Genomic DNA, 27,549 nt, shown 5'->3' with positions numbered 1-27,549 from the left:
TTCCCTGGTACTAAAATATTTCTATTTAATCTGTACACTTCACATACAAGCTTGTCAGTTGCAGATTAAAGTAAAGTGATGCAACAAAAACTTACAGCATCTGCTATTCCCAGGTGCTAACAGATAGTTTTTTTTAATTAATCACTGCATTTCACATCCTAGCATGTCATCTTGACAGTAAATTAAAGTGATGCAAGAGAAGCTTACAGCATCTCGTAGTCCAATGTGCTAACATATAGTTTTTTGATGAATCACTGCACTTCACATTCAGGCATGTGAGTTGGAGAGTAAATGAAAGTGATGCAAAAAAAACTTACAGCATCTGCTATTCCCAGGTGCTAACAGATAGTTTGAGTTAATTATTCACTGCACTTCAAATTTGAACATGATAGCTTGAACATAAATTAAAGGGATGCAATACAATCTTACAGCACCTGGTATTCCTAGGTAGGGTCCCACCTCAGTACTATTCAGGCCCAAACTTGCTTAGCTTCCAAGGTCAGATGAGATTGGGCGTTCTTAAGCTGGTGTGGCCGTAAGCCTTAAACACTTACTCAAATTGCCTAATCATAGCAAATATGATCAAAGACCAATCTGACAATTTTTTTTATTAATCCCTGCACTTGACATTCTAGAATGTTATCTTGAATGTAATTAAATGATGCAATAAAAGCTTACAATACGGAGCTGGTATACGGAGGCACTAATTATTCACTGCACTTCAAATTTGAACATGATAGCTTGAACATAAATTAAAGGGATGCAAACAATCTTACAGCACCTGCTATTCCCTGGTACTAAAATATTTCTATTTAATCTGTACACTTCACATACAAGCTTGTCAGTTGCAGATTAAAGTAAAGTGATGCAACAAAAACTTACAGCATCTGCTATTCCCAGGTGCTAACAGATAGTTTTTTTAATTAATCACTGCATTTCACATCCTAGCATGTCATCTTGACAGTAAATTAAAGTGATGCAAGAGAAGCTTACAGCATCTCGTAGTCCAATGTGCTAACATATAGTTTTGTGATGAATCACTGCACTTCACATTCAGGCATGTGAGTTGGAGAGTAAATGAAAGTGATGCAAAAAAAACTTACAGCATCTGCTATTCCCAGGTGCTAACAGATAGTCTGAGTTAATTATTCACTGCACTTCAAATTTGAACATGATAGCTTGAACATAAATTAAAGGGATGCAATACAATCTTACAGCACCTGCTATTCCCTGGTACTAAAATATTTCTATTTAATCTGTACACTTCACATACAAGCTTGTCAGTTGCAGATTAAAGTAAAGTGATGCAACAAAAACTTACAGCATTTGCTATTCCCAGGTGCTAACAGATAGTTTTTTTAATTAATCACTGCACTTCACATCCTAGCATGTCATCTTGAAAGTAAATTAAAGTGATGCAAGAGAAGCTTACAGCATCTCGTAGTCCAAGGTGCTAACAGATAGATTTTTGAGGAATCACTGCACTTCACATTCAGGCATGTGAGTTGGAGAGTAAATGAAAGTGATGCAAAAAAAACTTACAGCATCTGCTATTCCCAGGTGCTAACAGATAGTTTTTTTTATTAATCACTGCACTTCACATTTGAGCATGTCAGCTTGAAAGTAAATTAAAGTGATGCAAGAAAAGCTTACAGCACCTGGTATTCCTAGGTAGGGTCCCACCTCAGTACTATTCAGGCCCAAACTTGCTTAGCTTCCAAGGTCAGATGAGATTGGGCGTTCTCAAGCTGGTGTGGCCGTAAGCCTTAAACACTTACTCAAATTGCCTAATCATAGCAAATATGATCAAAGACCAATCTGACAATTTTTTTTATTAATCCCTGCACTTGACATTCTAGAATGTTATCTTGAATGTAATTAAATGATGCAATAAAAGCTTACAATACGGAGCTGGTATACTGAGGCACTAATTATTCACTGCACTTCAAATTTGAACATGATAGATTGAACATAAATTAAAGGGATGCAAACAATCTTACAGCACCTGCTATTCCCTGGTACTAAAATATTTCTATTTAATCTGTACACTTCACATACAAGCTTGTCAGTTGCAGATTAAAGTAAAGTGATGCAACAAAAACTTACAGCATCTGCTATTCCCAGGTGCTAACAGATAGTTTGAGTTAATTATTCACTGCACTTCAAATTTGAACATGATAGCTTGAACATAAATTAAAGGGATGCAATACAATCTTACAGCACCTGCTATTCCCTGGTACTAAAATATTTCTATTTAATCTGTACACTTCACATACAAGCTTGTCAGTTGCAGATTAAAGTAAAGTGATGCAACAAAAACTTACAGCATCTGCTATTCCCAGGTGCTAACAGATAGTTTTTTGAGGAATCACTGCACTTCACATTCAGGCATGTGAGTTGGAGAGTAAATGAAAGTGATGCAAAAAAAACTTACAGCATCTGCTATTCCCAGGTGCTAACAGATAGTTTTTTTTATTAATCACTGCACTTCACATTTGAGCATGTCAGCTTGAAAGTAAATTAAAGTGATGCAAGAAAAGCTTACAGCACCTGGTATTCCTAGGTAGGGTCCCACCTCAGTACTATTCAGGCCCAAACTTGCTTAGCTTCCAAGGTCAGATGAGATTGGGCGTTCTCAAGCTGGTGTGGCCGTAAGCCTTAAACACTTACTCAAATTGCCTAATCATAGCAAATATGATCAAAGACCAATCTGACAATTTTTTTTATTAATCCCTGCACTTGACATTCTAGAATGTTATCTTGAATGTAATTAAATGATGCAATAAAAGCTTACAATACGGAGCTGGTATACTGAGGCACTAATTATTCACTGCACTTCAAATTTGAACATGATAGATTGAACATAAATTAAAGGGATGCAAACAATCTTACAGCACCTGCTATTCCCTGGTACTAAAATATTTCTATTTAATCTGTACACTTCACATACAAGCTTGTCAGTTGCAGATTAAAGTAAAGTGATGCAACAAAAACTTACAGCATCTGCTATTCCCAGGTGCTAACAGATAGTTTTTTTAATTAATCACTGCATTTCACATCCTAGCATGTCATCTTGACAGTAAATTAAAGTGATGCAAGAGAAGCTTACAGCATTTCGTAGTCCAATGTGCTAACATATAGTTTTTTGATGAATCACTGCACTTCACATTCAGGCATGTGAGTTGGAGAGTAAATGAAAGTGATGCAAAAAAAACTTACAGCATCTGCTATTCCCAGGTGCTAACAGATAGTTTGAGTTAATTATTCACTGCACTTCAAATTTGAACATGATAGCTTGAACATAAATTAAAGGGATGCAATACAATCTTACAGCACCTGCTATTCCCTGGTACTAAAATATTTCTATTTAATCTGTACACTTCACATACAAGCTTGTCAGTTGCAGATTAAAGTAAAGTGATGCAACAAAAACTTACAGCATTTGCTATTCCCAGGTGCTAACAGATAGTTTTTTTAATTAATCACTGCACTTCACATCCTAGCATGTCATCTTGAAAGTAAATTAAAGTGATGCAAGAGAAGCTTACAGCATCTCGTAGTCCAAGGTGCTAACAGATAGATTTTTGAGGAATCACTGCACTTCACATTCAGGCATGTGAGTTGGAGAGTAAATGAAAGTGATGCAAAAAAAACTTACAGCATCTGCTATTCCCAGGTGCTAACAGATAGTTTTTTTTATTAATCACTGCACTTCACATTTGAGCATGTCAGCTTGAAAGTAAATTAAAGTGATGCAAGAAAAGCTTACAGCACCTGGTATTCCTAGGTAGGGTCCCACCTCAGTACTATTCAGGCCCAAACTTGCTTAGCTTCCAAGGTCAGATGAGATTGGGCGTTCTCAAGCTGGTGTGGCCGTAAGCCTTAAACACTTACTCAAATTGCCTAATCATAGCAAATATGATCAAAGACCAATCTGACAATTTTTTTTATTAATCCCTGCAATTGACATTCTAGAATGTTATCTTGAATGTAATTAAATGATGCAATAAAAGCTTACAATACGGAGCTGGTATACGGAGGCACTAATTATTCACTGCACTTCAAATTTGAACATGATAGCTTGAACATAAATTAAAGGGATGCAAACAATCTTACAGCACCTGCTATTCCCTGGTACTAAAATATTTCTATTTAATCTGTACACTTCACATACAAGCTTGTCAGTTGCAGATTAAAGTAAAGTGATGCAACAAAAACTTACAGCATTTGCTATTCCCAGGTGCTAACAGATAGTTTTTTTTAATTAATCACTGCATTTCACATCCTAGCATGTCATCTTGACAGTAAATCAAAGTGATGCAAGAGAAGCTTACAGCATCTCGTAGTCCAATGTGCTAACATATAGTTTTTTGATGAATCACTGCACTTCACATTCAGGCATGTGAGTTGGAGAGTAAATGAAAGTGATGCAAAAAAAACTTACAGCATCTGCTATTCCCAGGTGCTAACAGATAGTTTGAGTTAATTATTCATTGCACTTCAAATTTGAACATGATAGCTTGAACATAAATTAAAGGGATGCAATACAATCTTACAGCACCTGCTATTCCCTGGTACTAAAATATTTCTATTTAATCTGTACACTTCACATACAAGCTTGTCAGTTGCAGATTAAAGTAAAGTGATGCAACAAAAACTTACAGCATCTGCTATTCCCAGGTGCTAACAGATAGTTTTTTTAATTAATCACTGCATTTCACATCCTAGCATGTCATCTTGACAGTAAATTAAAGTGATGCAAGAGAAGCTTACAGCATCTCGTAGTCCAATGTGCTAACATATAGTTTTTTGATGAATCACTGCACTTCACATTCAGGCATGTGAGTTGGAGAGTAAATGAAAGTGATGCAAAAAAAACTTACAGCATCTGCTATTCCCAGGTGCTAACAGATAGTTTGAGTTAATTATTCACTGCACTTCAAATTTGAACATGATAGCTTGAACATAAATTAAAGGGATGCAATACAATCTTACAGCACCTGCTATTCCCAGGTGCTAACAGATAGTTTTTTTTATTAATCACTGCACTTCACATTTGAGCATGTCAGCTTGAAAGTAAATTAAAGTGATGCAAGAAAAGCTTACAGCACCTGGTATTCCTAGGTAGGGTCCCACCTCAGTACTATTCAGGCCCAAACTTGCTTAGCTTCCAAGGTCAGATGAGATTGGGCGTTCTCAAGCTGGTGTGGCCGTAAGCCTTAAACACTTACTCAAATTGCCTAATCATAGCAAATATGATCAAAGACCAATCTGACAATTTTTTTTATTAATCCCTGCACTTGACATTCTAGAATGTTATCTTGAATGTAATTAAATGATCCAATAAAAGCTTACAATACGGAGCTGGTATACTGAGGCACTAATTATTCACTGCACTTCAAATTTGAACATGATAGATTGAACATAAATTAAAGGGATGCAAACAATCTTACAGCACCTGCTATTCCCTGGTACTAAAATATTTCTATTTAATCTGTACACTTCACATACAAGCTTGTCAGTTGTAGATTAAAGTAAAGTGATGCAACAAAAACTTACAGCATCTGCTATTCCCAGGTGCTAACAGATAGTTTTTTTTAATTAATCACTGCACTTCACATCCTAGCATGTCATCTTGAAAGTAAATTAAAGTGATGCAAGAGAAGCTTACAGCATCTCGTAGTCCAAGGTGCTAACAGATAGATTTTTGAGGAATCACTGCACTTCACATTCAGGCATGTGAGTTGGAGAGTAAATGAAAGTGATGCAAAAAAAACTTACAGCATCTGCTATTCCCAGGTGCTAACAGATAGTTTGAGTTAATTATTCACTGCACTTCAAATTTGAACATGATAGCTTGAACATAAATTAAAGGGATGCAATACAATCTTACAGCACCTGGTATTCCTAGGTAGGGTCCCACCTCAGTACTATTCAGGCCCAAACTTGCTTAGCTTCCAAGGTCAGATGAGATTGGGCGTTTTTAAGCTGGTGTGGCCGTAAGCCTTAAACGCTTACTCAAATTGCCTAATCATAGCAAATATGATCAAAGACCAATCTGACAATTTTTTTTATTAATCCCTGCACTTGACATTCTAGAATGTTATCTTGAATGTAATTAAATGATGCAATAAAAGCTTACAATACGGAGCTGGTATACGGAGGCACTAATTATTCACTGCACTTCAAATTTGAACATGATAGCTTGAACATAAATTAAAGGGATGCAAACAATCTTACAGCACCTGCTATTCCCTGGTACTAAAATATTTCTATTTAATCTGTACACTTCACATACAAGCTTGTCAGTTGCAGATTAAAGTAAAGTGATGCAACAAAAACTTACAGCATCTGCTATTCCCAGGTGCTAACAGATAGTTTTTTTAATTAATCACTGCATTTCACATCCTAGCATGTCATCTTGACAGTAAATTAAAGTGATGCAAGAGAAGCTTACAGCATCTCGTAGTCCAATGTGCTAACATATAGTTTTGTGATGAATCACTGCACTTCACATTCAGGCATGTGAGTTGGAGAGTAAATGAAAGTGATGCAAAAAAAACTTACAGCATCTGCTATTCCCAGGTGCTAACAGATAGTCTGAGTTAATTATTCACTGCACTTCAAATTTGAACATGATAGCTTGAACATAAATTAAAGGGATGCAATACAATCTTACAGCACCTGCTATTCCCTGGTACTAAAATATTTCTATTTAATCTGTACACTTCACATACAAGCTTGTCAGTTGCAGATTAAAGTAAAGTGATGCAACAAAAACTTACAGCATTTGCTATTCCCAGGTGCTAACAGATAGTTTTTTTAATTAATCACTGCACTTCACATCCTAGCATGTCATCTTGAAAGTAAATTAAAGTGATGCAAGAGAAGCTTACAGCATCTCGTAGTCCAAGGTGCTAACAGATAGATTTTTGAGGAATCACTGCACTTCACATTCAGGCATGTGAGTTGGAGAGTAAATGAAAGTGATGCAAAAAAAACTTACAGCATCTGCTATTCCCAGGTGCTAACAGATAGTTTTTTTTATTAATCACTGCACTTCACATTTGAGCATGTCAGCTTGAAAGTAAATTAAAGTGATGCAAGAAAAGCTTACAGCACCTGGTATTCCTAGGTAGGGTCCCACCTCAGTACTATTCAGGCCCAAACTTGCTTAGCTTCCAAGGTCAGATGAGATTGGGCGTTCTCAAGCTGGTGTGGCCGTAAGCCTTAAACACTTACTCAAATTGCCTAATCATAGCAAATATGATCAAAGACCAATCTGACAATTTTTTTTATTAATCCCTGCACTTGACATTCTAGAATGTTATCTTGAATGTAATTAAATGATGCAATAAAAGCTTACAATACGGAGCTGGTATACTGAGGCACTAATTATTCACTGCACTTCAAATTTGAACATGATAGATTGAACATAAATTAAAGGGATGCAAACAATCTTACAGCACCTGCTATTCCCTGGTACTAAAATATTTCTATTTAATCTGTACACTTCACATACAAGCTTGTCAGTTGCAGATTAAAGTAAAGTGATGCAACAAAAACTTACAGCATCTGCTATTCCCAGGTGCTAACAGATAGTTTTTTTAATTAATCACTGCATTTCACATCCTAGCATGTCATCTTGACAGTAAATTAAAGTGATGCAAGAGAAGCTTACAGCATCTCGTAGTCCAATGTGCTAACATATAGTTTTTTGATGAATCACTGCACTTCACATTCAGGCATGTGAGTTGGAGAGTAAATGAAAGTGATGCAAAAAAAACTTACAGCATCTGCTATTCCCAGGTGCTAACAGATAGTTTGAGTTAATTATTCACTGCACTTCAAATTTGAACATGATAGCTTGAACATAAATTAAAGGGATGCAATACAATCTTACAGCACCTGCTATTCCCTGGTACTAAAATATTTCTATTTAATCTGTACACTTCACATACAAGCTTGTCAGTTGCAGATTAAAGTAAAGTGATGCAACAAAAACTTACAGCATTTGCTATTCCCAGGTGCTAACAGATAGTTTTTTTAATTAATCACTGCACTTCACATCCTAGCATGTCATCTTGAAAGTAAATTAAAGTGATGCAAGAGAAGCTTACAGCATCTCGTAGTCCAAGGTGCTAACAGATAGATTTTTGAGGAATCACTGCACTTCACATTCAGGCATGTGAGTTGGAGAGTAAATGAAAGTGATGCAAAAAAAACTTACAGCATCTGCTATTCCCAGGTGCTAACAGATAGTTTTTTTTATTAATCACTGCACTTCACATTTGAGCATGTCAGCTTGAAAGTAAATTAAAGTGATGCAAGAAAAGCTTACAGCACCTGGTATTCCTAGGTAGGGTCCCACCTCAGTACTATTCAGGCCCAAACTTGCTTAGCTTCCAAGGTCAGATGAGATTGGGCGTTCTCAAGCTGGTGTGGCCGTAAGCCTTAAACACTTACTCAAATTGCCTAATCATAGCAAATATGATCAAAGACCAATCTGACAATTTTTTTTTTTAATCCCTGCAATTGACATTCTAGAATGTTATCTTGAATGTAATTAAATGATGCAATAAAAGCTTACAATACGGAGCTGGTATACGGAGGCACTAATTATTCACTGCACTTCAAATTTGAACATGATAGCTTGAACATAAATTAAAGGGATGCAAACAATCTTACAGCACCTGCTATTCCCTGGTACTAAAATATTTCTATTTAATCTGTACACTTCACATACAAGCTTGTCAGTTGCAGATTAAAGTAAAGTGATGCAACAAAAACTTACAGCATCTGCTATTCCCAGGTGCTAACAGATAGTTTTTTTAATTAATCACTGCATTTCACATCCTAGCATGTCATCTTGACAGTAAATTAAAGTGATGCAAGAGAAGCTTACAGCATCTCGTAGTCCAATGTGCTAACATATAGTTTTTTGATGAATCACTGCACTTCACATTCAGGCATGTGAGTTGGAGAGTAAATGAAAGTGATGCAAAAAAAACTTACAGCATCTGCTATTCCCAGGTGCTAACAGATAGTTTGAGTTAATTATTCATTGCACTTCAAATTTGAACATGATAGCTTGAACATAAATTAAAGGGATGCAATACAATCTTACAGCACCTGCTATTCCCTGGTACTAAAATATTTCTATTTAATCTGTACACTTCACATACAAGCTTGTCAGTTGCAGATTAAAGTAAAGTGATGCAACAAAAACTTACAGCATCTGCTATTCCCAGGTGCTAACAGATAGTTTTTTTAATTAATCACTGCATTTCACATCCTAGCATGTCATCTTGACTGTAAATTAAAGTGATGCAAGAGAAGCTTACAGCATCTCGTAGTCCAATGTGCTAACATATAGTTTTTTGATGAATCACTGCACTTCACATTCAGGCATGTGAGTTGGAGAGTAAATGAAAGTGATGCAAAAAAAACTTACAGCATCTGCTATTCCCAGGTGCTAACAGATAGTTTGAGTTAATTATTCACTGCACTTCAAATTTGAACATGATAGCTTGAACATAAATTAAAGGGATGCAATACAATCTTACAGCACCTGCTTTTCCCAGGTGCTAACAGATAGTTTTTTTTATTAATCACTGCACTTCACATTTGAGCATGTCAGCTTGAAAGTAAATTAAAGTGATGCAAGAAAAGCTTACAGCACCTGGTATTCCTAGGTAGGGTCCCACCTCAGTACTATCCAGGCCCAAACTTGCTTAGCTTCCAAGGTCAGATGAGATTGGGCATTCTCAAACTGGTGTGGCCGTAAGCCTTAAACACTTACTCAAATTGCCTAATCATAGCAAATATGATCAAAGACCAATCTGACAATTTTTTTTATTAATCCCTGCAATTGACATTCTAGAATGTTATCTTGAATGTAAATTAAATGATGCAATAAAAGCTTACAACATCTGGTATACGGAGGAAGTAACAGACAGTTTTTTGATGAATCACTGCACTTCACATTCAGGCACGTGAGTTGGAGAGTAAATGAAAGTGATGCAAAAAAAAATTACAGCATCTGCTATTCCCAGGTGCTAACAGATAGTTTGAGTTAATTATTCACTGCACTTCAAATTTGAACATGATAGCTTGAACATAAATTAAAGGGATGCAATACAATCTTACAGCACCTGCTATTCCCTGGTACTAAAATATTTCTATTTAATCTGTACACTTCACATACAAGCTTGTCAGTTGCAGATTAAAGTAAAGTGATGCAACAAAAACTTACAGCATTTGCTATTCCCAGGTGCTAACAGATAGTTTTTTTAATTAATCACTGCATTTCACATCCTAGCATGTCATCTTGACAGTAAATTAAAGTGATGCAAGAGAAGCTTACAGCATCTCGTAGTCCAATGTGCTAACATATAGTTTTGTGATGAATCACTGCACTTCACATTCAGGCATGTGAGTTGGAGAGTAAATGAAAGTGATGCAAAAAAAACTTACAGCATCTGCTATTCCCAGGTGCTAACAGATAGTCTGAGTTAATTATTCACTGCACTTCAAATTTGAACATGATAGCTTGAACATAAATTAAAGGGATGCAATACAATCTTACAGCACCTGCTATTCCCTGGTACTAAAATATTTCTATTTAATCTGTACACTTCACATACAAGCTTGTCAGTTGCAGATTAAAGTAAAGTGATGCAACAAAAACTTACAGCATTTGCTATTCCCAGGTGCTAACAGATAGTTTTTTTAATTAATCACTGCACTTCACATCCTAGCATGTCATCTTGAAAGTAAATTAAAGTGATGCAAGAGAAGCTTACAGCATCTCGTAGTCCAAGGTGCTAACAGATAGATTTTTGAGGAATCACTGCACTTCACATTCAGGCATGTGAGTTGGAGAGTAAATGAAAGTGATGCAAAAAAAACTTACAGCATCTGCTATTCCCAGGTGCTAACAGATAGTTTTTTTTATTAATCACTGCACTTCACATTTGAGCATGTCAGCTTGAAAGTAAATTAAAGTGATGCAAGAAAAGCTTACAGCACCTGGTATTCCTAGGTAGGGTCCCACCTCAGTACTATTCAGGCCCAAACTTGCTTAGCTTCCAAGGTCAGATGAGATTGGGCGTTCTCAAGCTGGTGTGGCCGTAAGCCTTAAACACTTACTCAAATTGCCTAATCATAGCAAATATGATCAAAGACCAATCTGACAATTTTTTTTATTAATCCCTGCACTTGACATTCTAGAATGTTATCTTGAATGTAATTAAATGATGCAATAAAAGCTTACAATACGGAGCTGGTATACTGAGGCACTAATTATTCACTGCACTTCAAATTTGAACATGATAGATTGAACATAAATTAAAGGGATGCAAACAATCTTACAGCACCTGCTATTCCCTGGTACTAAAATATTTCTATTTAATCTGTACACTTCACATACAAGCTTGTCAGTTGCAGATTAAAGTAAAGTGATGCAACAAAAACTTACAGCATCTGCTATTCCCAGGTGCTAACAGATAGTTTTTTTAATTAATCACTGCATTTCACATCCTAGCATGTCATCTTGACAGTAAATTAAAGTGATGCAAGAGAAGCTTACAGCATCTCGTAGTCCAATGTGCTAACATATAGTTTTTTGATGAATCACTGCACTTCACATTCAGGCATGTGAGTTGGAGAGTAAATGAAAGTGATGCAAAAAAAACTTACAGCATCTGCTATTCCCAGGTGCTAACAGATAGTTTGAGTTAATTATTCACTGCACTTCAAATTTGAACATGATAGCTTGAACATAAATTAAAGGGATGCAATACAATCTTACAGCACCTGCTATTCCCTGGTACTAAAATATTTCTATTTAATCTGTACACTTCACATACAAGCTTGTCAGTTGCAGATTAAAGTAAAGTGATGCAACAAAAACTTACAGCATTTGCTATTCCCAGGTGCTAACAGATAGTTTTTTTAATTAATCACTGCACTTCACATCCTAGCATGTCATCTTGAAAGTAAATTAAAGTGATGCAAGAGAAGCTTACAGCATCTCGTAGTCCAAGGTGCTAACAGATAGATTTTTGAGGAATCACTGCACTTCACATTCAGGCATGTGAGTTGGAGAGTAAATGAAAGTGATGCAAAAAAAACTTACAGCATCTGCTATTCCCAGGTGCTAACAGATAGTTTTTTTTATTAATCACTGCACTTCACATTTGAGCATGTCAGCTTGAAAGTAAATTAAAGTGATGCAAGAAAAGCTTACAGCACCTGGTATTCCTAGGTAGGGTCCCACCTCAGTACTATTCAGGCCCAAACTTGCTTAGCTTCCAAGGTCAGATGAGATTGGGCGTTCTCAAGCTGGTGTGGCCGTAAGCCTTAAACACTTACTCAAATTGCCTAATCATAGCAAATATGATCAAAGACCAATCTGACAATTTTTTTTTTTAATCCCTGCAATTGACATTCTAGAATGTTATCTTGAATGTAATTAAATGATGCAATAAAAGCTTACAATACGGAGCTGGTATACGGAGGCACTAATTATTCACTGCACTTCAAATTTGAACATGATAGCTTGAACATAAATTAAAGGGATGCAAACAATCTTACAGCACCTGCTATTCCCTGGTACTAAAATATTTCTATTTAATCTGTACACTTCACATACAAGCTTGTCAGTTGCAGATTAAAGTAAAGTGATGCAACAAAAACTTACAGCATCTGCTATTCCCAGGTGCTAACAGATAGTTTTTTTAATTAATCACTGCATTTCACATCCTAGCATGTCATCTTGACAGTAAATTAAAGTGATGCAAGAGAAGCTTACAGCATCTCGTAGTCCAATGTGCTAACATATAGTTTTTTGATGAATCACTGCACTTCACATTCAGGCATGTGAGTTGGAGAGTAAATGAAAGTGATGCAAAAAAAACTTACAGCATCTGCTATTCCCAGGTGCTAACAGATAGTTTGAGTTAATTATTCATTGCACTTCAAATTTGAACATGATAGCTTGAACATAAATTAAAGGGATGCAATACAATCTTACAGCACCTGCTATTCCCTGGTACTAAAATATTTCTATTTAATCTGTACACTTCACATACAAGCTTGTCAGTTGCAGATTAAAGTAAAGTGATGCAACAAAAACTTACAGCATCTGCTATTCCCAGGTGCTAACAGATAGTTTTTTTAATTAATCACTGCATTTCACATCCTAGCATGTCATCTTGACTGTAAATTAAAGTGATGCAAGAGAAGCTTACAGCATCTCGTAGTCCAATGTGCTAACATATAGTTTTTTGATGAATCACTGCACTTCACATTCAGGCATGTGAGTTGGAGAGTAAATGAAAGTGATGCAAAAAAAACTTACAGCATCTGCTATTCCCAGGTGCTAACAGATAGTTTGAGTTAATTATTCACTGCACTTCAAATTTGAACATGATAGCTTGAACATAAATTAAAGGGATGCAATACAATCTTACAGCACCTGCTTTTCCCAGGTGCTAACAGATAGTTTTTTTTATTAATCACTGCACTTCACATTTGAGCATGTCAGCTTGAAAGTAAATTAAAGTGATGCAAGAAAAGCTTACAGCACCTGGTATTCCTAGGTAGGGTCCCACCTCAGTACTATCCAGGCCCAAACTTGCTTAGCTTCCAAGGTCAGATGAGATTGGGCATTCTCAAACTGGTGTGGCCGTAAGCCTTAAACACTTACTCAAATTGCCTAATCATAGCAAATATGATCAAAGACCAATTTGACAATTTTTTTTATTAATCCCTGCAATTGACATTCTAGAATGTTATCTTGAATGTAAATTAAATGATGCAATAAAAGCTTACAACATCTGGTATACGGAGGAAGTAACAGACAGTTTTTTGATGAATCACTGCACTTCACATTCAGGCACGTGAGTTGGAGAGTAAATGAAAGTGATGCAAAAAAAAATTACAGCATCTGCTATTCCCAGGTGCTAACAGATAGTTTGAGTTAATTATTCACTGCACTTCAAATTTGAACATGATAGCTTGAACATAAATTAAAGGGATGCGATACAATCTTACAGCACCTGCTATTCCCTGGTACTAAAATATTTCTATTTAATCTGTACACTTCACATACAAGCTTGTCAGTTGCAGATTAAAGTAAAGTGATGCAACAAAAACTTACAGCATTTGCTATTCCCAGGTGCTAACAGATAGTTTTTTTAATTAATCACTGCAATTCACATCCTAGCATGTCATCTTGAAAGTAAATTAAAGTGATGCAAGAGAAGCTTACAGCATCTCGTAGTCCAAGGTGCTAACAGATAGATTTTTGAGGAATCACTGCACTTCACATTCAGGCATTTGAGTTGGAGAGTAAATGAAAGTGATGCAAAAAAAACTTACAGCATCTGCTATTCCCAGGTGCTAACAGATAGTTTTTTTTATTAATCACTGCACTTCACATTTGAGCATGTCAGCTTGAAAGTAAATTAAAGTGATGCAAGAAAAGCTTACAGCACCTGGTATTCCTAGGTAGGGTCCCACCTCAGTACTATTCAGGCCCAAACTTGCTTAGCTTCCAAGGTCAGATGAGATTGGGCGTTCTCAAGCTGGTGTGGCCGTAAGCCTTAAACACTTACTCAAATTGCCTAATCATAGCAAATATGATCAAAGACCAATCTGACAATTTTTTTTATTAATCCCTGCACTTGACATTCTAGAATGTTATCTTGAATGTAATTAAATGATGCAATAAAAGCTTACAATACGGAGCTGGTATACTGAGGCACTAATTATTCACTGCACTTCAAATTTGAACATGATAGATTGAACATAAATTAAAGGGATGCAAACAATCTTACAGCACCTGCTATTCCCTGGTACTAAAATATTTCTATTTAATCTGTACACTTCACATACAAGCTTGTCAGTTGCAGATTAAAGTAAAGTGATGCAACAAAAACTTACAGCATCTGCTATTCCCAGGTGCTAACAGATAGTTTTTTTTAATTAATCACTGCATTTCACATCCTAGCATGTCATCTTGACAGTAAATTAAAGTGATGCAAGAGAAGCTTACAGCATCTCGTAGTCCAATGTGCTAACATATAGTTTTTTGATGAATCACTGCACTTCACATTCAGGCATGTGAGTTGGAGAGTAAATGAAAGTGATGCAAAAAAAACTTACAGCATCTGCTATTCCCAGGTGCTAACAGATAGTTTGAGTTAATTATTCACTGCACTTCAAATTTGAACATGATAGCTTGAACATAAATTAAAGGGATGCAATACAATCTTACAGCACCTGCTATTCCCTGGTACTAAAATATTTCTATTTAATCTGTACACTTCACATACAAGCTTGTCAGTTGCAGATTAAAGTAAAGTGATGCAACAAAAACTTACAGCATCTGCTATTCCCAGGTGCTAACAGATAGTTTTTTTTAATTAATCACTGCATTTCACATCCTAGCATGTCATCTTGACAGTAAATTAAAGTGATGCAAGAGAAGCTTACAGCATCTCGTAGTCCAATGTGCTAACATATAGTTTTTTGATGAATCACTGCACTTCACATTCAGGCATGTGAGTTGGAGAGTAAATGAAAGTGATGCAAAAAAAACTTACAGCATCTGCTATTCCCAGGTGCTAACAGATAGTTTTTTTTATTAATCACTGCACTTCACATTTGAGCATGTCAGCTTGAAAGTAAATTAAAGTGATGCAAGAAAAGCTTACAGCACCTGGTATTCCTAGGTAGGGTGCCACCTCAGTACTATTCAGGCCCAAACTTGCTTAGCTTCCAAGGTCAGATGAGATTGGGCGTTCTCAAGCTGGTGTGGCCGTAAGCCTTAAACACTTACTCAAATTGCCTAATCATAGCAAATATGATCAAAGCCCAATCTGACAATTTTTTTTATTAATCCCTGCACTTGACATTCTAGAATGTTATCTTGAATGTAATTAAATGATGCAATAAAAGCTTACAATACGGAGCTGGTATACGGAGGCACTAATTATTCACTGCACTTCAAATTTGAACATGATAGCTTGAACATAAATTAAAGGGATGCAAACAATCTTACAGCACCTGCTATTCCCTGGTACTAAAATATTTCTATTTAATCTGTACACTTCACATACAAGCTTGTCAGTTGCAGATTAAAGTAAAGTGATGCAACAAAAACTTACAGCATCTGCTATTCCCAGGTGCTAACAGATAGTTTTTTTAATTAATCACTGCATTTCACATCCTAGCATGTCATCTTGACAGTAAATTAAAGTGATGCAAGAGAAGCTTACAGCATCTCGTAGTCCAATGTGCTAACATAAAGTTTTGTGATGAATCACTGCACTTCACATTCAGGCATGTGAGTTGGAGAGTAAATGAAAGTGATGCAAAAAAAACTTACAGCATCTGCTATTCCCAGGTGCTAACAGATAGTCTGAGTTAATTATTCACTGCACTTCAAATTTGAACATGATAGCTTGAACATAAATTAAAGGGATGCAATACAATCTTACAGCACCTGCTATTCCCTGGTACTAAAATATTTCTATTTAATCTGTACACTTCACATACAAGCTTGTCAGTTGCAGATTAAAGTAAAGTGATGCAACAAAAACTTACAGCATTTGCTATTCCCAGGTGCTAACAGATAGTTTTTTTAATTAATCACTGCACTTCACATCCTAGCATGTCATCTTGAAAGTAAATTAAAGTGATGCAAGAGAAGCTTACAGCATCTCGTAGTCCAAGGTGCTAACAGATAGATTTTTGAGGAATCACTGCACTTCACATTCAGGCATTTGAGTTGGAGAGTAAATGAAAGTGATGCAAAAAAAACTTACAGCATCTGCTATTCCCAGGTGCTAACAGATAGTTTTTTTTATTAATCACTGCACTTCACATTTGAGCATGTCAGCTTGAAAGTAAATTAAAGTGATGCAAGAAAAGCTTACAGCACCTGGTATTCCTAGGTAGGGTCCCACCTCAGTACTATTCAGGCCCAAACTTGCTTAGCTTCCAAGGTCAGATGAGATTGGGCGTTCTCAAGCTGGTGTGGCCGTAAGCCTTAAACACTTACTCAAATTGCCTAATCATAGCAAATATGATCAAAGACCAATCTGACAATTTTTTTTATTAATCCCTGCACTTGACATTCTAGAATGTTATCTTGAATGTAATTAAATGATGCAATAAAAGCTTACAATACGGAGCTGGTATACTGAGGCACTAATTATTCACTGCACTTCAAATTTGAACATGATAGATTGAACATAAATTAAAGGGATGCAAACAATCTTACAGCACCTGCTATTCCCTGGTACTAAAATATTTCTATTTAATCTGTACACTTCACATACAAGCTTGTCAGTTGCAGATTAAAGTAAAGTGATGCAACAAAAACTTACAGCATCTGCTATTCCCAGGTGCTAACAGATAGTTTTTTTTAATTAATCACTGCATTTCACATCCTAGCATGTCATCTTGACAGTAAATTAAAGTGATGCAAGAGAAGCTTACAGCATCTCGTAGTCCAATGTGCTAACATATAGTTTTTTGATGAATCACTGCACTTCACATTCAGGCATGTGAGTTGGAGAGTAAATGAAAGTGATGCAAAAAAAACTTACAGCATCTGCTATTCCCAGGTGCTAACAGATAGTTTGAGTTAATTATTCACTGCACTTCAAATTTGAACATGATAGCTTGAACATAAATTAAAGGGATGCAATACAATCTTACAGCACCTGCTATTCCCTGGTACTAAAATATTTCTATTTAATCTGTACACTTCACATACAAGCTTGTCAGTTGCAGATTAAAGTAAAGTGATGCAACAAAAACTTACAGCATCTGCTATTCCCAGGTGCTAACAGATAGTTTTTTTTAATTAATCACTGCATTTCACATCCTAGCATGTCATCTTGACAGTAAATTAAAGTGATGCAAGAGAAGCTTACAGCATCTCGTAGTCCAATGTGCTAACATATAGTTTTTTGATGAATCACTGCACTTCACATTCAGGCATGTGAGTTGGAGAGTAAATGAAAGTGATGCAAAAAAAACTTACAGCATCTGCTATTCCCAGGTGCTAACAGATAGTTTGAGTTAATTATTCACTGCACTTCAAATTTGAACATGATAGCTTGAACATAAATTAAAGGGATGCAATACAATCTTACAGCACCTGCTTTTCCCAGGTGCTAACAGATAGTTTTTTTTATTAATCACTGCACTTCACATTTGAGCATGTCAGCTTGAAAGTAAATTAAAGTGATGCAAGAAAAGCTTACAGCACCTGGTATTCCTAGGTAGGGTCCCACCTCAGTACTATCCAGGCCCAAACTTGCTTAGCTTCCAAGGTCAGATGAGATTGGGCATTCTCAAACTGGTGTGGCCGTAAGCCTTAAACACTTACTCAAATTGCCTAATCATAGCAAATATGATCAAAGACCAATCTGACAATTTTTTTTATTAATCCCTGCAATTGATATTCTAGAATGTTATCTTGAATGTAAATTAAATGATGCAATAAAAGCTTACAACATCTGGTATACGGAGGAAGTAACAGACAGTTTTTTGATGAATCACTGCACTTCACATTCAGGCACGTGAGTTGGAGAGTAAATGAAAGTGATGCAAAAAAAAATTACAGCATCTGCTATTCCCAGGTGCTAACAGATAGTTTGAGTTAATTATTCACTGCACTTCAAATTTGAACATGATAGCTTGAACATAAATTAAAGGGATGCAATACAATCTTACAGCACCTGCTATTCCCTGGTACTAAAATATTTCTATTTAATCTGTACACTTCACATACAAGCTTGTCAGTTGCAGATTAAAGTAAAGTGATGCAACAAAAACTTACAGCATTTGCTATTCCCAGGTGCTAACAGATAGTTTTTTTAATTAATCACTGCAATTCACATCCTAGCATGTCATCTTGAAAGTAAATTAAAGTGATGCAAGAGAAGCTTACAGCATCTCGTAGTCCAAGGTGCTAACAGATAGATTTTTGAGGAATCACTGCACTTCACATTCAGGCATTTGAGTTGGAGAGTAAATGAAAGTGATGCAAAAAAAACTTACAGCATCTGCTATTCCCAGGTGCTAACAGATAGTTTTTTTTATTAATCACTGCACTTCACATTTGAGCATGTCAGCTTGAAAGTAAATTAAAGTGATGCAAGAAAAGCTTACAGCACCTGGTATTCCTAGGTAGGGTCCCACCTCAGTACTATTCAGGCCCAAACTTGCTTAGCTTCCAAGGTCAGATGAGATTGGGCGTTCTCAAGCTGGTGTGGCCGTAAGCCTTAAACACTTACTCAAATTGCCTAATCATAGCAAATATGATCAAAGCCCAATCTGACAATTTTTTTTATTAATCCCTGCACTTGACATTCTAGAATGTTATCTTGAATGTAATTAAATGATGCAATAAAAGCTTACAATACGGAGCTGGTATACGGAGGCACTAATTATTCACTGCACTTCAAATTTGAACATGATAGCTTGAACATAAATTAAAGGGATGCAAACAATCTTACAGCACCTGCTATTCCCTGGTACTAAAATATTTCTATTTAATCTGTACACTTCACATACAAGCTTGTCAGTTGCAGATTAAAGTAAAGTGATGCAACAAAAACTTACAGCATCTGCTATTCCCAGGTGCTAACAGATAGTTTTTTTAATTAATCACTGCATTTCACATCCTAGCATGTCATCTTGACAGTAAATTAAAGTGATGCAAGAGAAGCTTACAGCATCTCGTAGTCCAATGTGCTAACATAAAGTTTTGTGATGAATCACTGCACTTCACATTCAGGCATGTGAGTTGGAGAGTAAATGAAAGTGATGCAAAAAAAACTTACAGCATCTGCTATTCCCAGGTGCTAACAGATAGTCTGAGTTAATTATTCACTGCACTTCAAATTTGAACATGATAGCTTGAACATAAATTAAAGGGATGCAATACAATCTTACAGCACCTGCTATTCCCTGGTACTAAAATATTTCTATTTAATCTGTACACTTCACATACAAGCTTGTCAGTTGCAGATTAAAGTAAAGTGATGCAACAAAAACTTACAGCATTTGCTATTCCCAGGTGCTAACAGATAGTTTTTTTAATTAATCACTGCACTTCACATCCTAGCATGTCATCTTGAAAGTAAATTAAAGTGATGCAAGAGAAGCTTACAGCATCTCGTAGTCCAAGGTGCTAACAGATAGATTTTTGAGGAATCACTGCACTTCACATTCAGGCATTTGAGTTGGAGAGTAAATGAAAGTGATGCAAAAAAAACTTACAGCATCTGCTATTCCCAGGTGCTAACAGATAGTTTTTTTTATTAATCACTGCACTTCACATTTGAGCATGTCAGCTTGAAAGTAAATTAAAGTGATGCAAGAAAAGCTTACAGCACCTGGTATTCCTAGGTAGGGTCCCACCTCAGTACTATTCAGGCCCAAACTTGCTTAGCTTCCAAGGTCAGATGAGATTGGGCGTTCTCAAGCTGGTGTGGCCGTAAGCCTTAAACACTTACTCAAATTGCCTAATCATAGCAAATATGATCAAAGACCAATCTGACAATTTTTTTTATTAATCCCTGCACTTGACATTCTAGAATGTTATCTTGAATGTAATTAAATGATGCAATAAAAGCTTACAATACGGAGCTGGTATACTGAGGCACTAATTATTCACTGCACTTCAAATTTGAACATGATAGATTGAACATAAATTAAAGGGATGCAAACAATCTTACAGCACCTGCTATTCCCTGGTACTAAAATATTTCTATTTAATCTGTACACTTCACATACAAGCTTGTCAGTTGCAGATTAAAGTAAAGTGATGCAACAAAAACTTACAGCATCTGCTATTCCCAGGTGCTAACAGATAGTTTTTTTTAATTAATCACTGCATTTCACATCCTAGCATGTCATCTTGACAGTAAATTAAAGTGATGCAAGAGAAGCTTACAGCATCTCGTAGTCCAATGTGCTAACATATAGTTTTTTGATGAATCACTGCACTTCACATTCAGGCATGTGAGTTGGAGAGTAAATGAAAGTGATGCAAAAAAAACTTACAGCATCTGCTATTCCCAGGTGCTAACAGATAGTTTGAGTTAATTATTCACTGCACTTCAAATTTGAACATGATAGCTTGAACATAAATTAAAGGGATGCAATACAATCTTACAGCACCTGCTATTCCCTGGTACTAAAATATTTCTATTTAATCTGTACACTTCACATACAAGCTTGTCAGTTGCAGATTAAAGTAAAGTGATGCAACAAAAACTTACAGCATCTGCTATTCCCAGGTGCTAACAGATAGTTTTTTTTAATTAATCACTGCATTTCACATCCTAGCATGTCATCTTGACAGTAAATTAAAGTGATGCAAGAGAAGCTTACAGCATCTCGTAGTCCAATGTGCTAACATATAGTTTTTTGATGAATCACTGCACTTCACATTCAGGCATGTGAGTTGGAGAGTAAATGAAAGTGATGCAAAAAAAACTTACAGCATCTGCTATTCCCAGGTGCTAACAGATAGTTTTTTTTATTAATCACTGCACTTCACATTTGAGCATGTCAGCTTGAAAGTAAATTAAAGTGATGCAAGAAAAGCTTACAGCACCTGGTATTCCTAGGTAGGGTGCCACCTCAGTACTATTCAGGCCCAAACTTGCTTAGCTTCCAAGGTCAGATGAGATTGGGCGTTCTCAAGCTGGTGTGGCCGTAAGCCTTAAACACTTACTCAAATTGCCTAATCATAGCAAATATGATCAAAGCCCAATCTGACAATTTTTTTTATTAATCCCTGCACTTGACATTCTAGAATGTTATCTTGAATGTAATTAAATGATGCAATAAAAGCTTACAATACGGAGCTGGTATACGGAGGCACTAATTATTCACTGCACTTCAAATTTGAACATGATAGCTTGAACATAAATTAAAGGGATGCAAACAATCTTACAGCACCTGCTATTCCCTGGTACTAAAATATTTCTATTTAATCTGTACACTTCACATACAAGCTTGTCAGTTGCAGATTAAAGTAAAGTGATGCAACAAAAACTTACAGCATCTGCTATTCCCAGGTGCTAACAGATAGTTTTTTTAATTAATCACTGCATTTCACATCCTAGCATGTCATCTTGACAGTAAATTAAAGTGATGCAAGAGAAGCTTACAGCATCTCGTAGTCCAATGTGCTAACATAAAGTTTTGTGATGAATCACTGCACTTCACATTCAGGCATGTGAGTTGGAGAGTAAATGAAAGTGATGCAAAAAAAACTTACAGCATCTGCTATTCCCAGGTGCTAACAGATAGTCTGAGTTAATTATTCACTGCACTTCAAATTTGAACATGATAGCTTGAACATAAATTAAAGGGATGCAATACAATCTTACAGCACCTGCTATTCCCTGGTACTAAAATATTTCTATTTAATCTGTACACTTCACATACAAGCTTGTCAGTTGCAGATTAAAGTAAAGTGATGCAACAAAAACTTACAGCATTTGCTATTCCCAGGTGCTAACAGATAGTTTTTTTAATTAATCACTGCACTTCACATCCTAGCATGTCATCTTGAAAGTAAATTAAAGTGATGCAAGAGAAGCTTACAGCATCTCGTAGTCCAAGGTGCTAACAGATAGATTTTTGAGGAATCACTGCACTTCACATTCAGGCATGTGAGTTGGAGAGTAAATGAAAGTGATGCAAAAAAAACTTACAGCATCTGCTATTCCCAGGTGCTAACAGATAGTTTTTTTTATTAATCACTGCATTTCACATCCTAGCATGTCATCTTGACAGTAAATTAAAGTGATGCAAGAGAAGCTTACAGCATCTCGTAGTCCAATGTGCTAACATATAGTTTTTTGATGAATCACTGCACTTCACATTCAGGCATGTGAGTTGGAGAGTAAATGAAAGTGATGCAAAAAAAACTTACAGCATCTGCTATTCCCAGGTGCTAACAGATAGTTTGAGTTAATTATTCACTGCACTTCAAATTTGAACATGATAGCTTGAACATAAATTAAAGGGATGCAATACAATCGTACAGCACCTGCTATTCCCTGGTACTAAAATATTTCTATTTAATCTGTACACTTCACATACAAGCTTGTCAGTTGCAGATTAAAGTAAAGTGATGCAACAAAAACTTACAGCATTTGCTATTCCCAGGTGCTAACAGATAGTTTTTTTAATTAATCACTGCACTTCACATCCTAGCATGTCATCTTGACAGTAAATTAAAGTGATGCAAGAGAAGCTTACAGCATCTCGTAGTCCAATGTGCTAACATATAGTTTTTTGATGAATCACTGCACTTCACATTCAGGCATGTGAGTTGGAGAGTAAATGAAAGTGATGCAAAAAAAACTTACAGCATCTGCTATTCCCAGGTGCTAACAGATAGTTTGAGTTAATTATTCATTGCACTTCAAATTTGAACATGATAGCTTGAACATAAATTAAAGGGATGCAATACAATCTTACAGCACCTGCTATTCCCTGGTACTAAAATATTTCTATTTAATCTGTACACTTCACATACAAGCTTGTCAGTTGCAGATTAAAGTAAAGTGATGCAACAAAAACTTACAGCATCTGCTATTCCCAGGTGCTAACAGATAGTTTTTTTAATTAATCACTGCATTTCACATCCTAGCATGTCATCTTGACAGTAAATTAAAGTGATGCAAGAGAAGCTTACAGCATCTCGTAGTCCAATGTGCTAACATATAGTTTTTTGATGAATCACTGCACTTCACATTCAGGCATGTGAGTTGGAGAGTAAATGAAAGTGATGCAAAAAAAACTTACAGCATCTGCTATTCCCAGGTGCTAACAGATAGTTTGAGTTAATTATTCACTGCACTTCAAATTTGAACATGATAGCTTGAACATAAATTAAAGGGATGCAATACAATCTTACAGCATCTGCTATTCCCAGGTGCTAACAGATAGTTTTTTTTATTAATCACTGCATTTCACATCCTAGCATGTCATCTTGACAGTAAATTAAAGTGATGCAAGAGAAGCTTACAGCATCTCGTAGTCCAATGTGCTAACATATAGTTTTTTGATGAATCACTGCACTTCACATTCAGGCATGTGAGTTGGAGAGTAAATGAAAGTGATGCAAAAAAAACTTACAGCATCTGCTATTCCCAGGTGCTAACAGATAGTTTGAGTTAATTATTCACTGCACTTCAAATTTGAACATGATAGCTTGAACATAAATTAAAGGGATGCAATACAATCGTACAGCACCTGCTATTCCCTGGTACTAAAATATTTCTATTTAATCTGTACACTTCACATACAAGCTTGTCAGTTGCAGATTAAAGTAAAGTGATGCAACAAAAACTTACAGCATTTGCTATTCCCAGGTGCTAACAGATAGTTTTTTTAATTAATCACTGCACTTCACATCCTAGCATGTCATCTTGACAGTAAATTAAAGTGATGCAAGAGAAGCTTACAGCATCTCGTAGTCCAATGTGCTAACATATAGTTTTTTGATGAATCACTGCACTTCACATTCAGGCATGTGAGTTGGAGAGTAAATGAAAGTGATGCAAAAAAAACTTACAGCATCTGCTATTCCCAGGTGCTAACAGATAGTTTGAGTTAATTATTCATTGCACTTCAAATTTGAACATGATAGCTTGAACATAAATTAAAGGGATGCAATACAATCTTACAGCACCTGCTATTCCCTGGTACTAAAATATTTCTATTTAATCTGTACACTTCACATACAAGCTTGTCAGTTGCAGATTAAAGTAAAGTGATGCAACAAAAACTTACAGCATCTGCTATTCCCAGGTGCTAACAGATAGTTTTTTTAATTAATCACTGCATTTCACATCCTAGCATGTCATCTTGACAGTAAATTAAAGTGATGCAAGAGAAGCTTACAGCATCTCGTAGTCCAATGTGCTAACATATAGTTTTTTGATGAATCACTGCACTTCACATTCAGGCATGTGAGTTGGAGAGTAAATGAAAGTGATGCAAAAAAAACTTACAGCATCTGCTATTCCCAGGTGCTAACAGATAGTTTGAGTTAATTATTCACTGCACTTCAAATTTGAACATGATAGCTTGAACATAAATTAAAGGGATGCAATACAATCTTACAGCACCTGCTATTCCCAGGTGCTAACAGATAGTTTTTTTTATTAATCACTGCACTTCACATTTGAGCATGTCAGCTTGAAAGTAAATTAAAGTGATGCAAGAAAAGCTTACAGCACCTGGTATTCCTAGGTAGGGTCCCACCTCAGTACTATTCAGGCCCAAACTTGCTTAGCTTCCAAGGTCAGATGAGATTGGGCGTTCTCAAGCTGGTGTGGCCGTAAGCCTTAAACTCTTACTCAAATTGCCTAATCATAGCAAATATGATCAAAGACCAATCTGACAATTTTTTTTATTAATCCCTGCACTTGACATTCTAGAATGTTATCTTGAATGTAATTAAATGATGCAATAAAAGCTTACAATACGGAGCTGGTATACTGAGGCACTAATTATTCACTGCACTTCAAATTTGAACATGATAGATTGAACATAAATTAAAGGGATGCAAACAATCTTACAGCACCTGCTATTCCCTGGTACTAAAATATTTCTATTTAATCTGTACACTTCACATACAAGCTTGTCAGTTGCAGATTAAAGTAAAGTGATGCAACAAAAACTTACAGCATCTGCTATTCCCAGGTGCTAACAGATAGTTTTTTTTAATTAATCACTGCATTTCACATCCTAGCATGTCATCTTGACAGTAAATTAAAGTGATGCAAGAGAAGCTTACAGCATCTCGTAGTCCAATGTGCTAACATATAGTTTTTTGATGAATCACTGCACTTCACATTCAGGCATGTGAGTTGGAGAGTAAATGAAAGTGATGCAAAAAAAACTTACAGCATCTGCTATTCCCAGGTGCTAACAGATAGTTTGAGTTAATTATTCACTGCACTTCAAATTTGAACATGATAGCTTGAACATAAATTAAAGGGATGCAATACAATCTTACAGCACCTGCTATTCCCTGGTACTAAAATATTTCTATTTAATCTGTACACTTCACATACAAGCTTGTCAGTTGCAGATTAAAGTAAAGTGATGCAACAAAAACTTACAGCATTTGCTATTCCCAGGTGCTAACAGATAGTTTTTTTAATTAATCACTGCACTTCACATCCTAGCATGTCATCTTGAAAGTAAATTAAAGTGATGCAAGAGAAGCTTACAGCATCTCGTAGTCCAAGGTGCTAACAGATAGATTTTTGAGGAATCACTGCACTTCACATTCAGGCATGTGAGTTGGAGAGTAAATGAAAGTGATGCAAAAAAAACTTACAGCATCTGCTATTCCCAGGTGCTAACAGATAGTTTTTTTTATTAATCACTGCACTTCACATTTGAGCATGTCAGCTTGAAAGTAAATTAAAGTGATGCAAGAAAAGCTTACAGCACCTGGTATTCCTAGGTAGGGTCCCACCTCAGTACTATTCAGGCCCAAACTTGCTTAGCTTCCAAGGTCAGATGAGATTGGGCGTTCTCAAGCTGGTGTGGCCGTAAGCCTTAAACACTTACTCAAATTGCCTAATCATAGCAAATATGATCAAAGACCAATCTGACAATTTTTTTTATTAATCCCTGCACTTGACATTCTAGAATGTTATCTTGAATGTAATTAAATGATCCAATAAAAGCTTACAATACGGAGCTGGTATACTGAGGCACTAATTATTCACTGCACTTCAAATTTGAACATGATAGATTGAACATAAATTAAAGGGATGCAAACAATCTTACAGCACCTGCTATTCCCTGGTACTAAAATATTTCTATTTAATCTGTACACTTCACATACAAGCTTGTCAGTTGTAGATTAAAGTAAAGTGATGCAACAAAAACTTACAGCATCTGCTATTCCCAGGTGCTAACAGATAGTTTTTTTTAATTAATCACTGCACTTCACATCCTAGCATGTCATCTTGAAAGTAAATTAAAGTGATGCAAGAGAAGCTTACAGCATCTCGTAGTCCAAGGTGCTAACAGATAGATTTTTGAGGAATCACTGCACTTCACATTCAAGCATGTGAGTTGGAGAGTAAATGAAAGTGATGCAAAAAAAACTTACAGCATCTGCTATTCCCAGGTGCTAACAGATAGTTTTTTTTATTAATCACTGCACTTCACATTTGAGCATGTCAGCTTGAAAGTAAATTAAAGTGATGCAAGAAAAGCTTACAGCACCTGGTATTCCTAGGTAGGGTCCCACCTCAGTACTATCCAGGCCCAAACTTGCTTAGCTTCGAAGGTCAGATGAGATTGGGCGTTCTCAAGCTGGTGTGGCCGTAAGCCTTAAACACTTACTCAAATTGCCTAATCATAGCAAATATGATCAAAGACCAATCTGACAATTTTTTTTATTACTCCCTGCACTTGACATTCTAGAATGTTATCTTGAATGTAATTAAATGATGCAATAAAAGCTTA

General features: G+C 36.1%; 22 pseudogenes; all 22 read right to left on the bottom strand.

Moving 5' to 3' along the window:
- Positions 1-422: 422 nt before the first annotated feature.
- On the bottom strand, positions 423-541 carry LOC145650092 (5S ribosomal RNA; annotated as a pseudogene).
- A 1,105-nt stretch (positions 542-1,646) lies between these two features.
- Positions 1,647-1,765, bottom strand: LOC145646831 (5S ribosomal RNA; annotated as a pseudogene).
- Positions 1,766-2,538: 773 nt separating this feature from the next.
- LOC145646830 (5S ribosomal RNA) lies at positions 2,539-2,657 on the bottom strand (annotated as a pseudogene).
- A 1,105-nt stretch (positions 2,658-3,762) lies between these two features.
- Positions 3,763-3,881, bottom strand: LOC145646829 (5S ribosomal RNA; annotated as a pseudogene).
- A 1,218-nt stretch (positions 3,882-5,099) lies between these two features.
- Positions 5,100-5,218, bottom strand: LOC145646828 (5S ribosomal RNA; annotated as a pseudogene).
- Positions 5,219-5,886: 668 nt separating this feature from the next.
- On the bottom strand, positions 5,887-6,005 carry LOC145649264 (5S ribosomal RNA; annotated as a pseudogene).
- Positions 6,006-7,110: 1,105 nt separating this feature from the next.
- Positions 7,111-7,229, bottom strand: LOC145646827 (5S ribosomal RNA; annotated as a pseudogene).
- A 1,105-nt stretch (positions 7,230-8,334) lies between these two features.
- LOC145646826 (5S ribosomal RNA) lies at positions 8,335-8,453 on the bottom strand (annotated as a pseudogene).
- A 1,217-nt stretch (positions 8,454-9,670) lies between these two features.
- On the bottom strand, positions 9,671-9,789 carry LOC145648414 (5S ribosomal RNA; annotated as a pseudogene).
- A 1,230-nt stretch (positions 9,790-11,019) lies between these two features.
- LOC145646825 (5S ribosomal RNA) lies at positions 11,020-11,138 on the bottom strand (annotated as a pseudogene).
- A 1,105-nt stretch (positions 11,139-12,243) lies between these two features.
- On the bottom strand, positions 12,244-12,362 carry LOC145646824 (5S ribosomal RNA; annotated as a pseudogene).
- Positions 12,363-13,579: 1,217 nt separating this feature from the next.
- Positions 13,580-13,698, bottom strand: LOC145648413 (5S ribosomal RNA; annotated as a pseudogene).
- Positions 13,699-14,489: 791 nt separating this feature from the next.
- LOC145646823 (5S ribosomal RNA) lies at positions 14,490-14,608 on the bottom strand (annotated as a pseudogene).
- A 1,107-nt stretch (positions 14,609-15,715) lies between these two features.
- On the bottom strand, positions 15,716-15,834 carry LOC145648761 (5S ribosomal RNA; annotated as a pseudogene).
- A 1,105-nt stretch (positions 15,835-16,939) lies between these two features.
- LOC145646822 (5S ribosomal RNA) lies at positions 16,940-17,058 on the bottom strand (annotated as a pseudogene).
- A 1,219-nt stretch (positions 17,059-18,277) lies between these two features.
- LOC145648412 (5S ribosomal RNA) lies at positions 18,278-18,396 on the bottom strand (annotated as a pseudogene).
- A 791-nt stretch (positions 18,397-19,187) lies between these two features.
- Positions 19,188-19,306, bottom strand: LOC145646820 (5S ribosomal RNA; annotated as a pseudogene).
- Positions 19,307-20,411: 1,105 nt separating this feature from the next.
- On the bottom strand, positions 20,412-20,530 carry LOC145646819 (5S ribosomal RNA; annotated as a pseudogene).
- Positions 20,531-21,637: 1,107 nt separating this feature from the next.
- LOC145648760 (5S ribosomal RNA) lies at positions 21,638-21,756 on the bottom strand (annotated as a pseudogene).
- Positions 21,757-25,283: 3,527 nt separating this feature from the next.
- Positions 25,284-25,402, bottom strand: LOC145646818 (5S ribosomal RNA; annotated as a pseudogene).
- A 1,106-nt stretch (positions 25,403-26,508) lies between these two features.
- LOC145646817 (5S ribosomal RNA) lies at positions 26,509-26,627 on the bottom strand (annotated as a pseudogene).
- Positions 26,628-27,294: 667 nt separating this feature from the next.
- Positions 27,295-27,413, bottom strand: LOC145649045 (5S ribosomal RNA; annotated as a pseudogene).
- Between the last annotated feature and the right edge of the window lie 136 nt (positions 27,414-27,549).

The sequence above is a fragment of the Electrophorus electricus genome, chromosome 13 (genome assembly GCF_041902795.1).
Source record: "Electrophorus electricus isolate QZ-2024a chromosome 13, ASM4190279v1, whole genome shotgun sequence".
NCBI classification, from domain to species: Eukaryota; Metazoa; Chordata; class Actinopteri; order Gymnotiformes; family Gymnotidae; genus Electrophorus; species Electrophorus electricus.
This window is presented reverse-complemented; position numbering and strand designations above follow the sequence as displayed.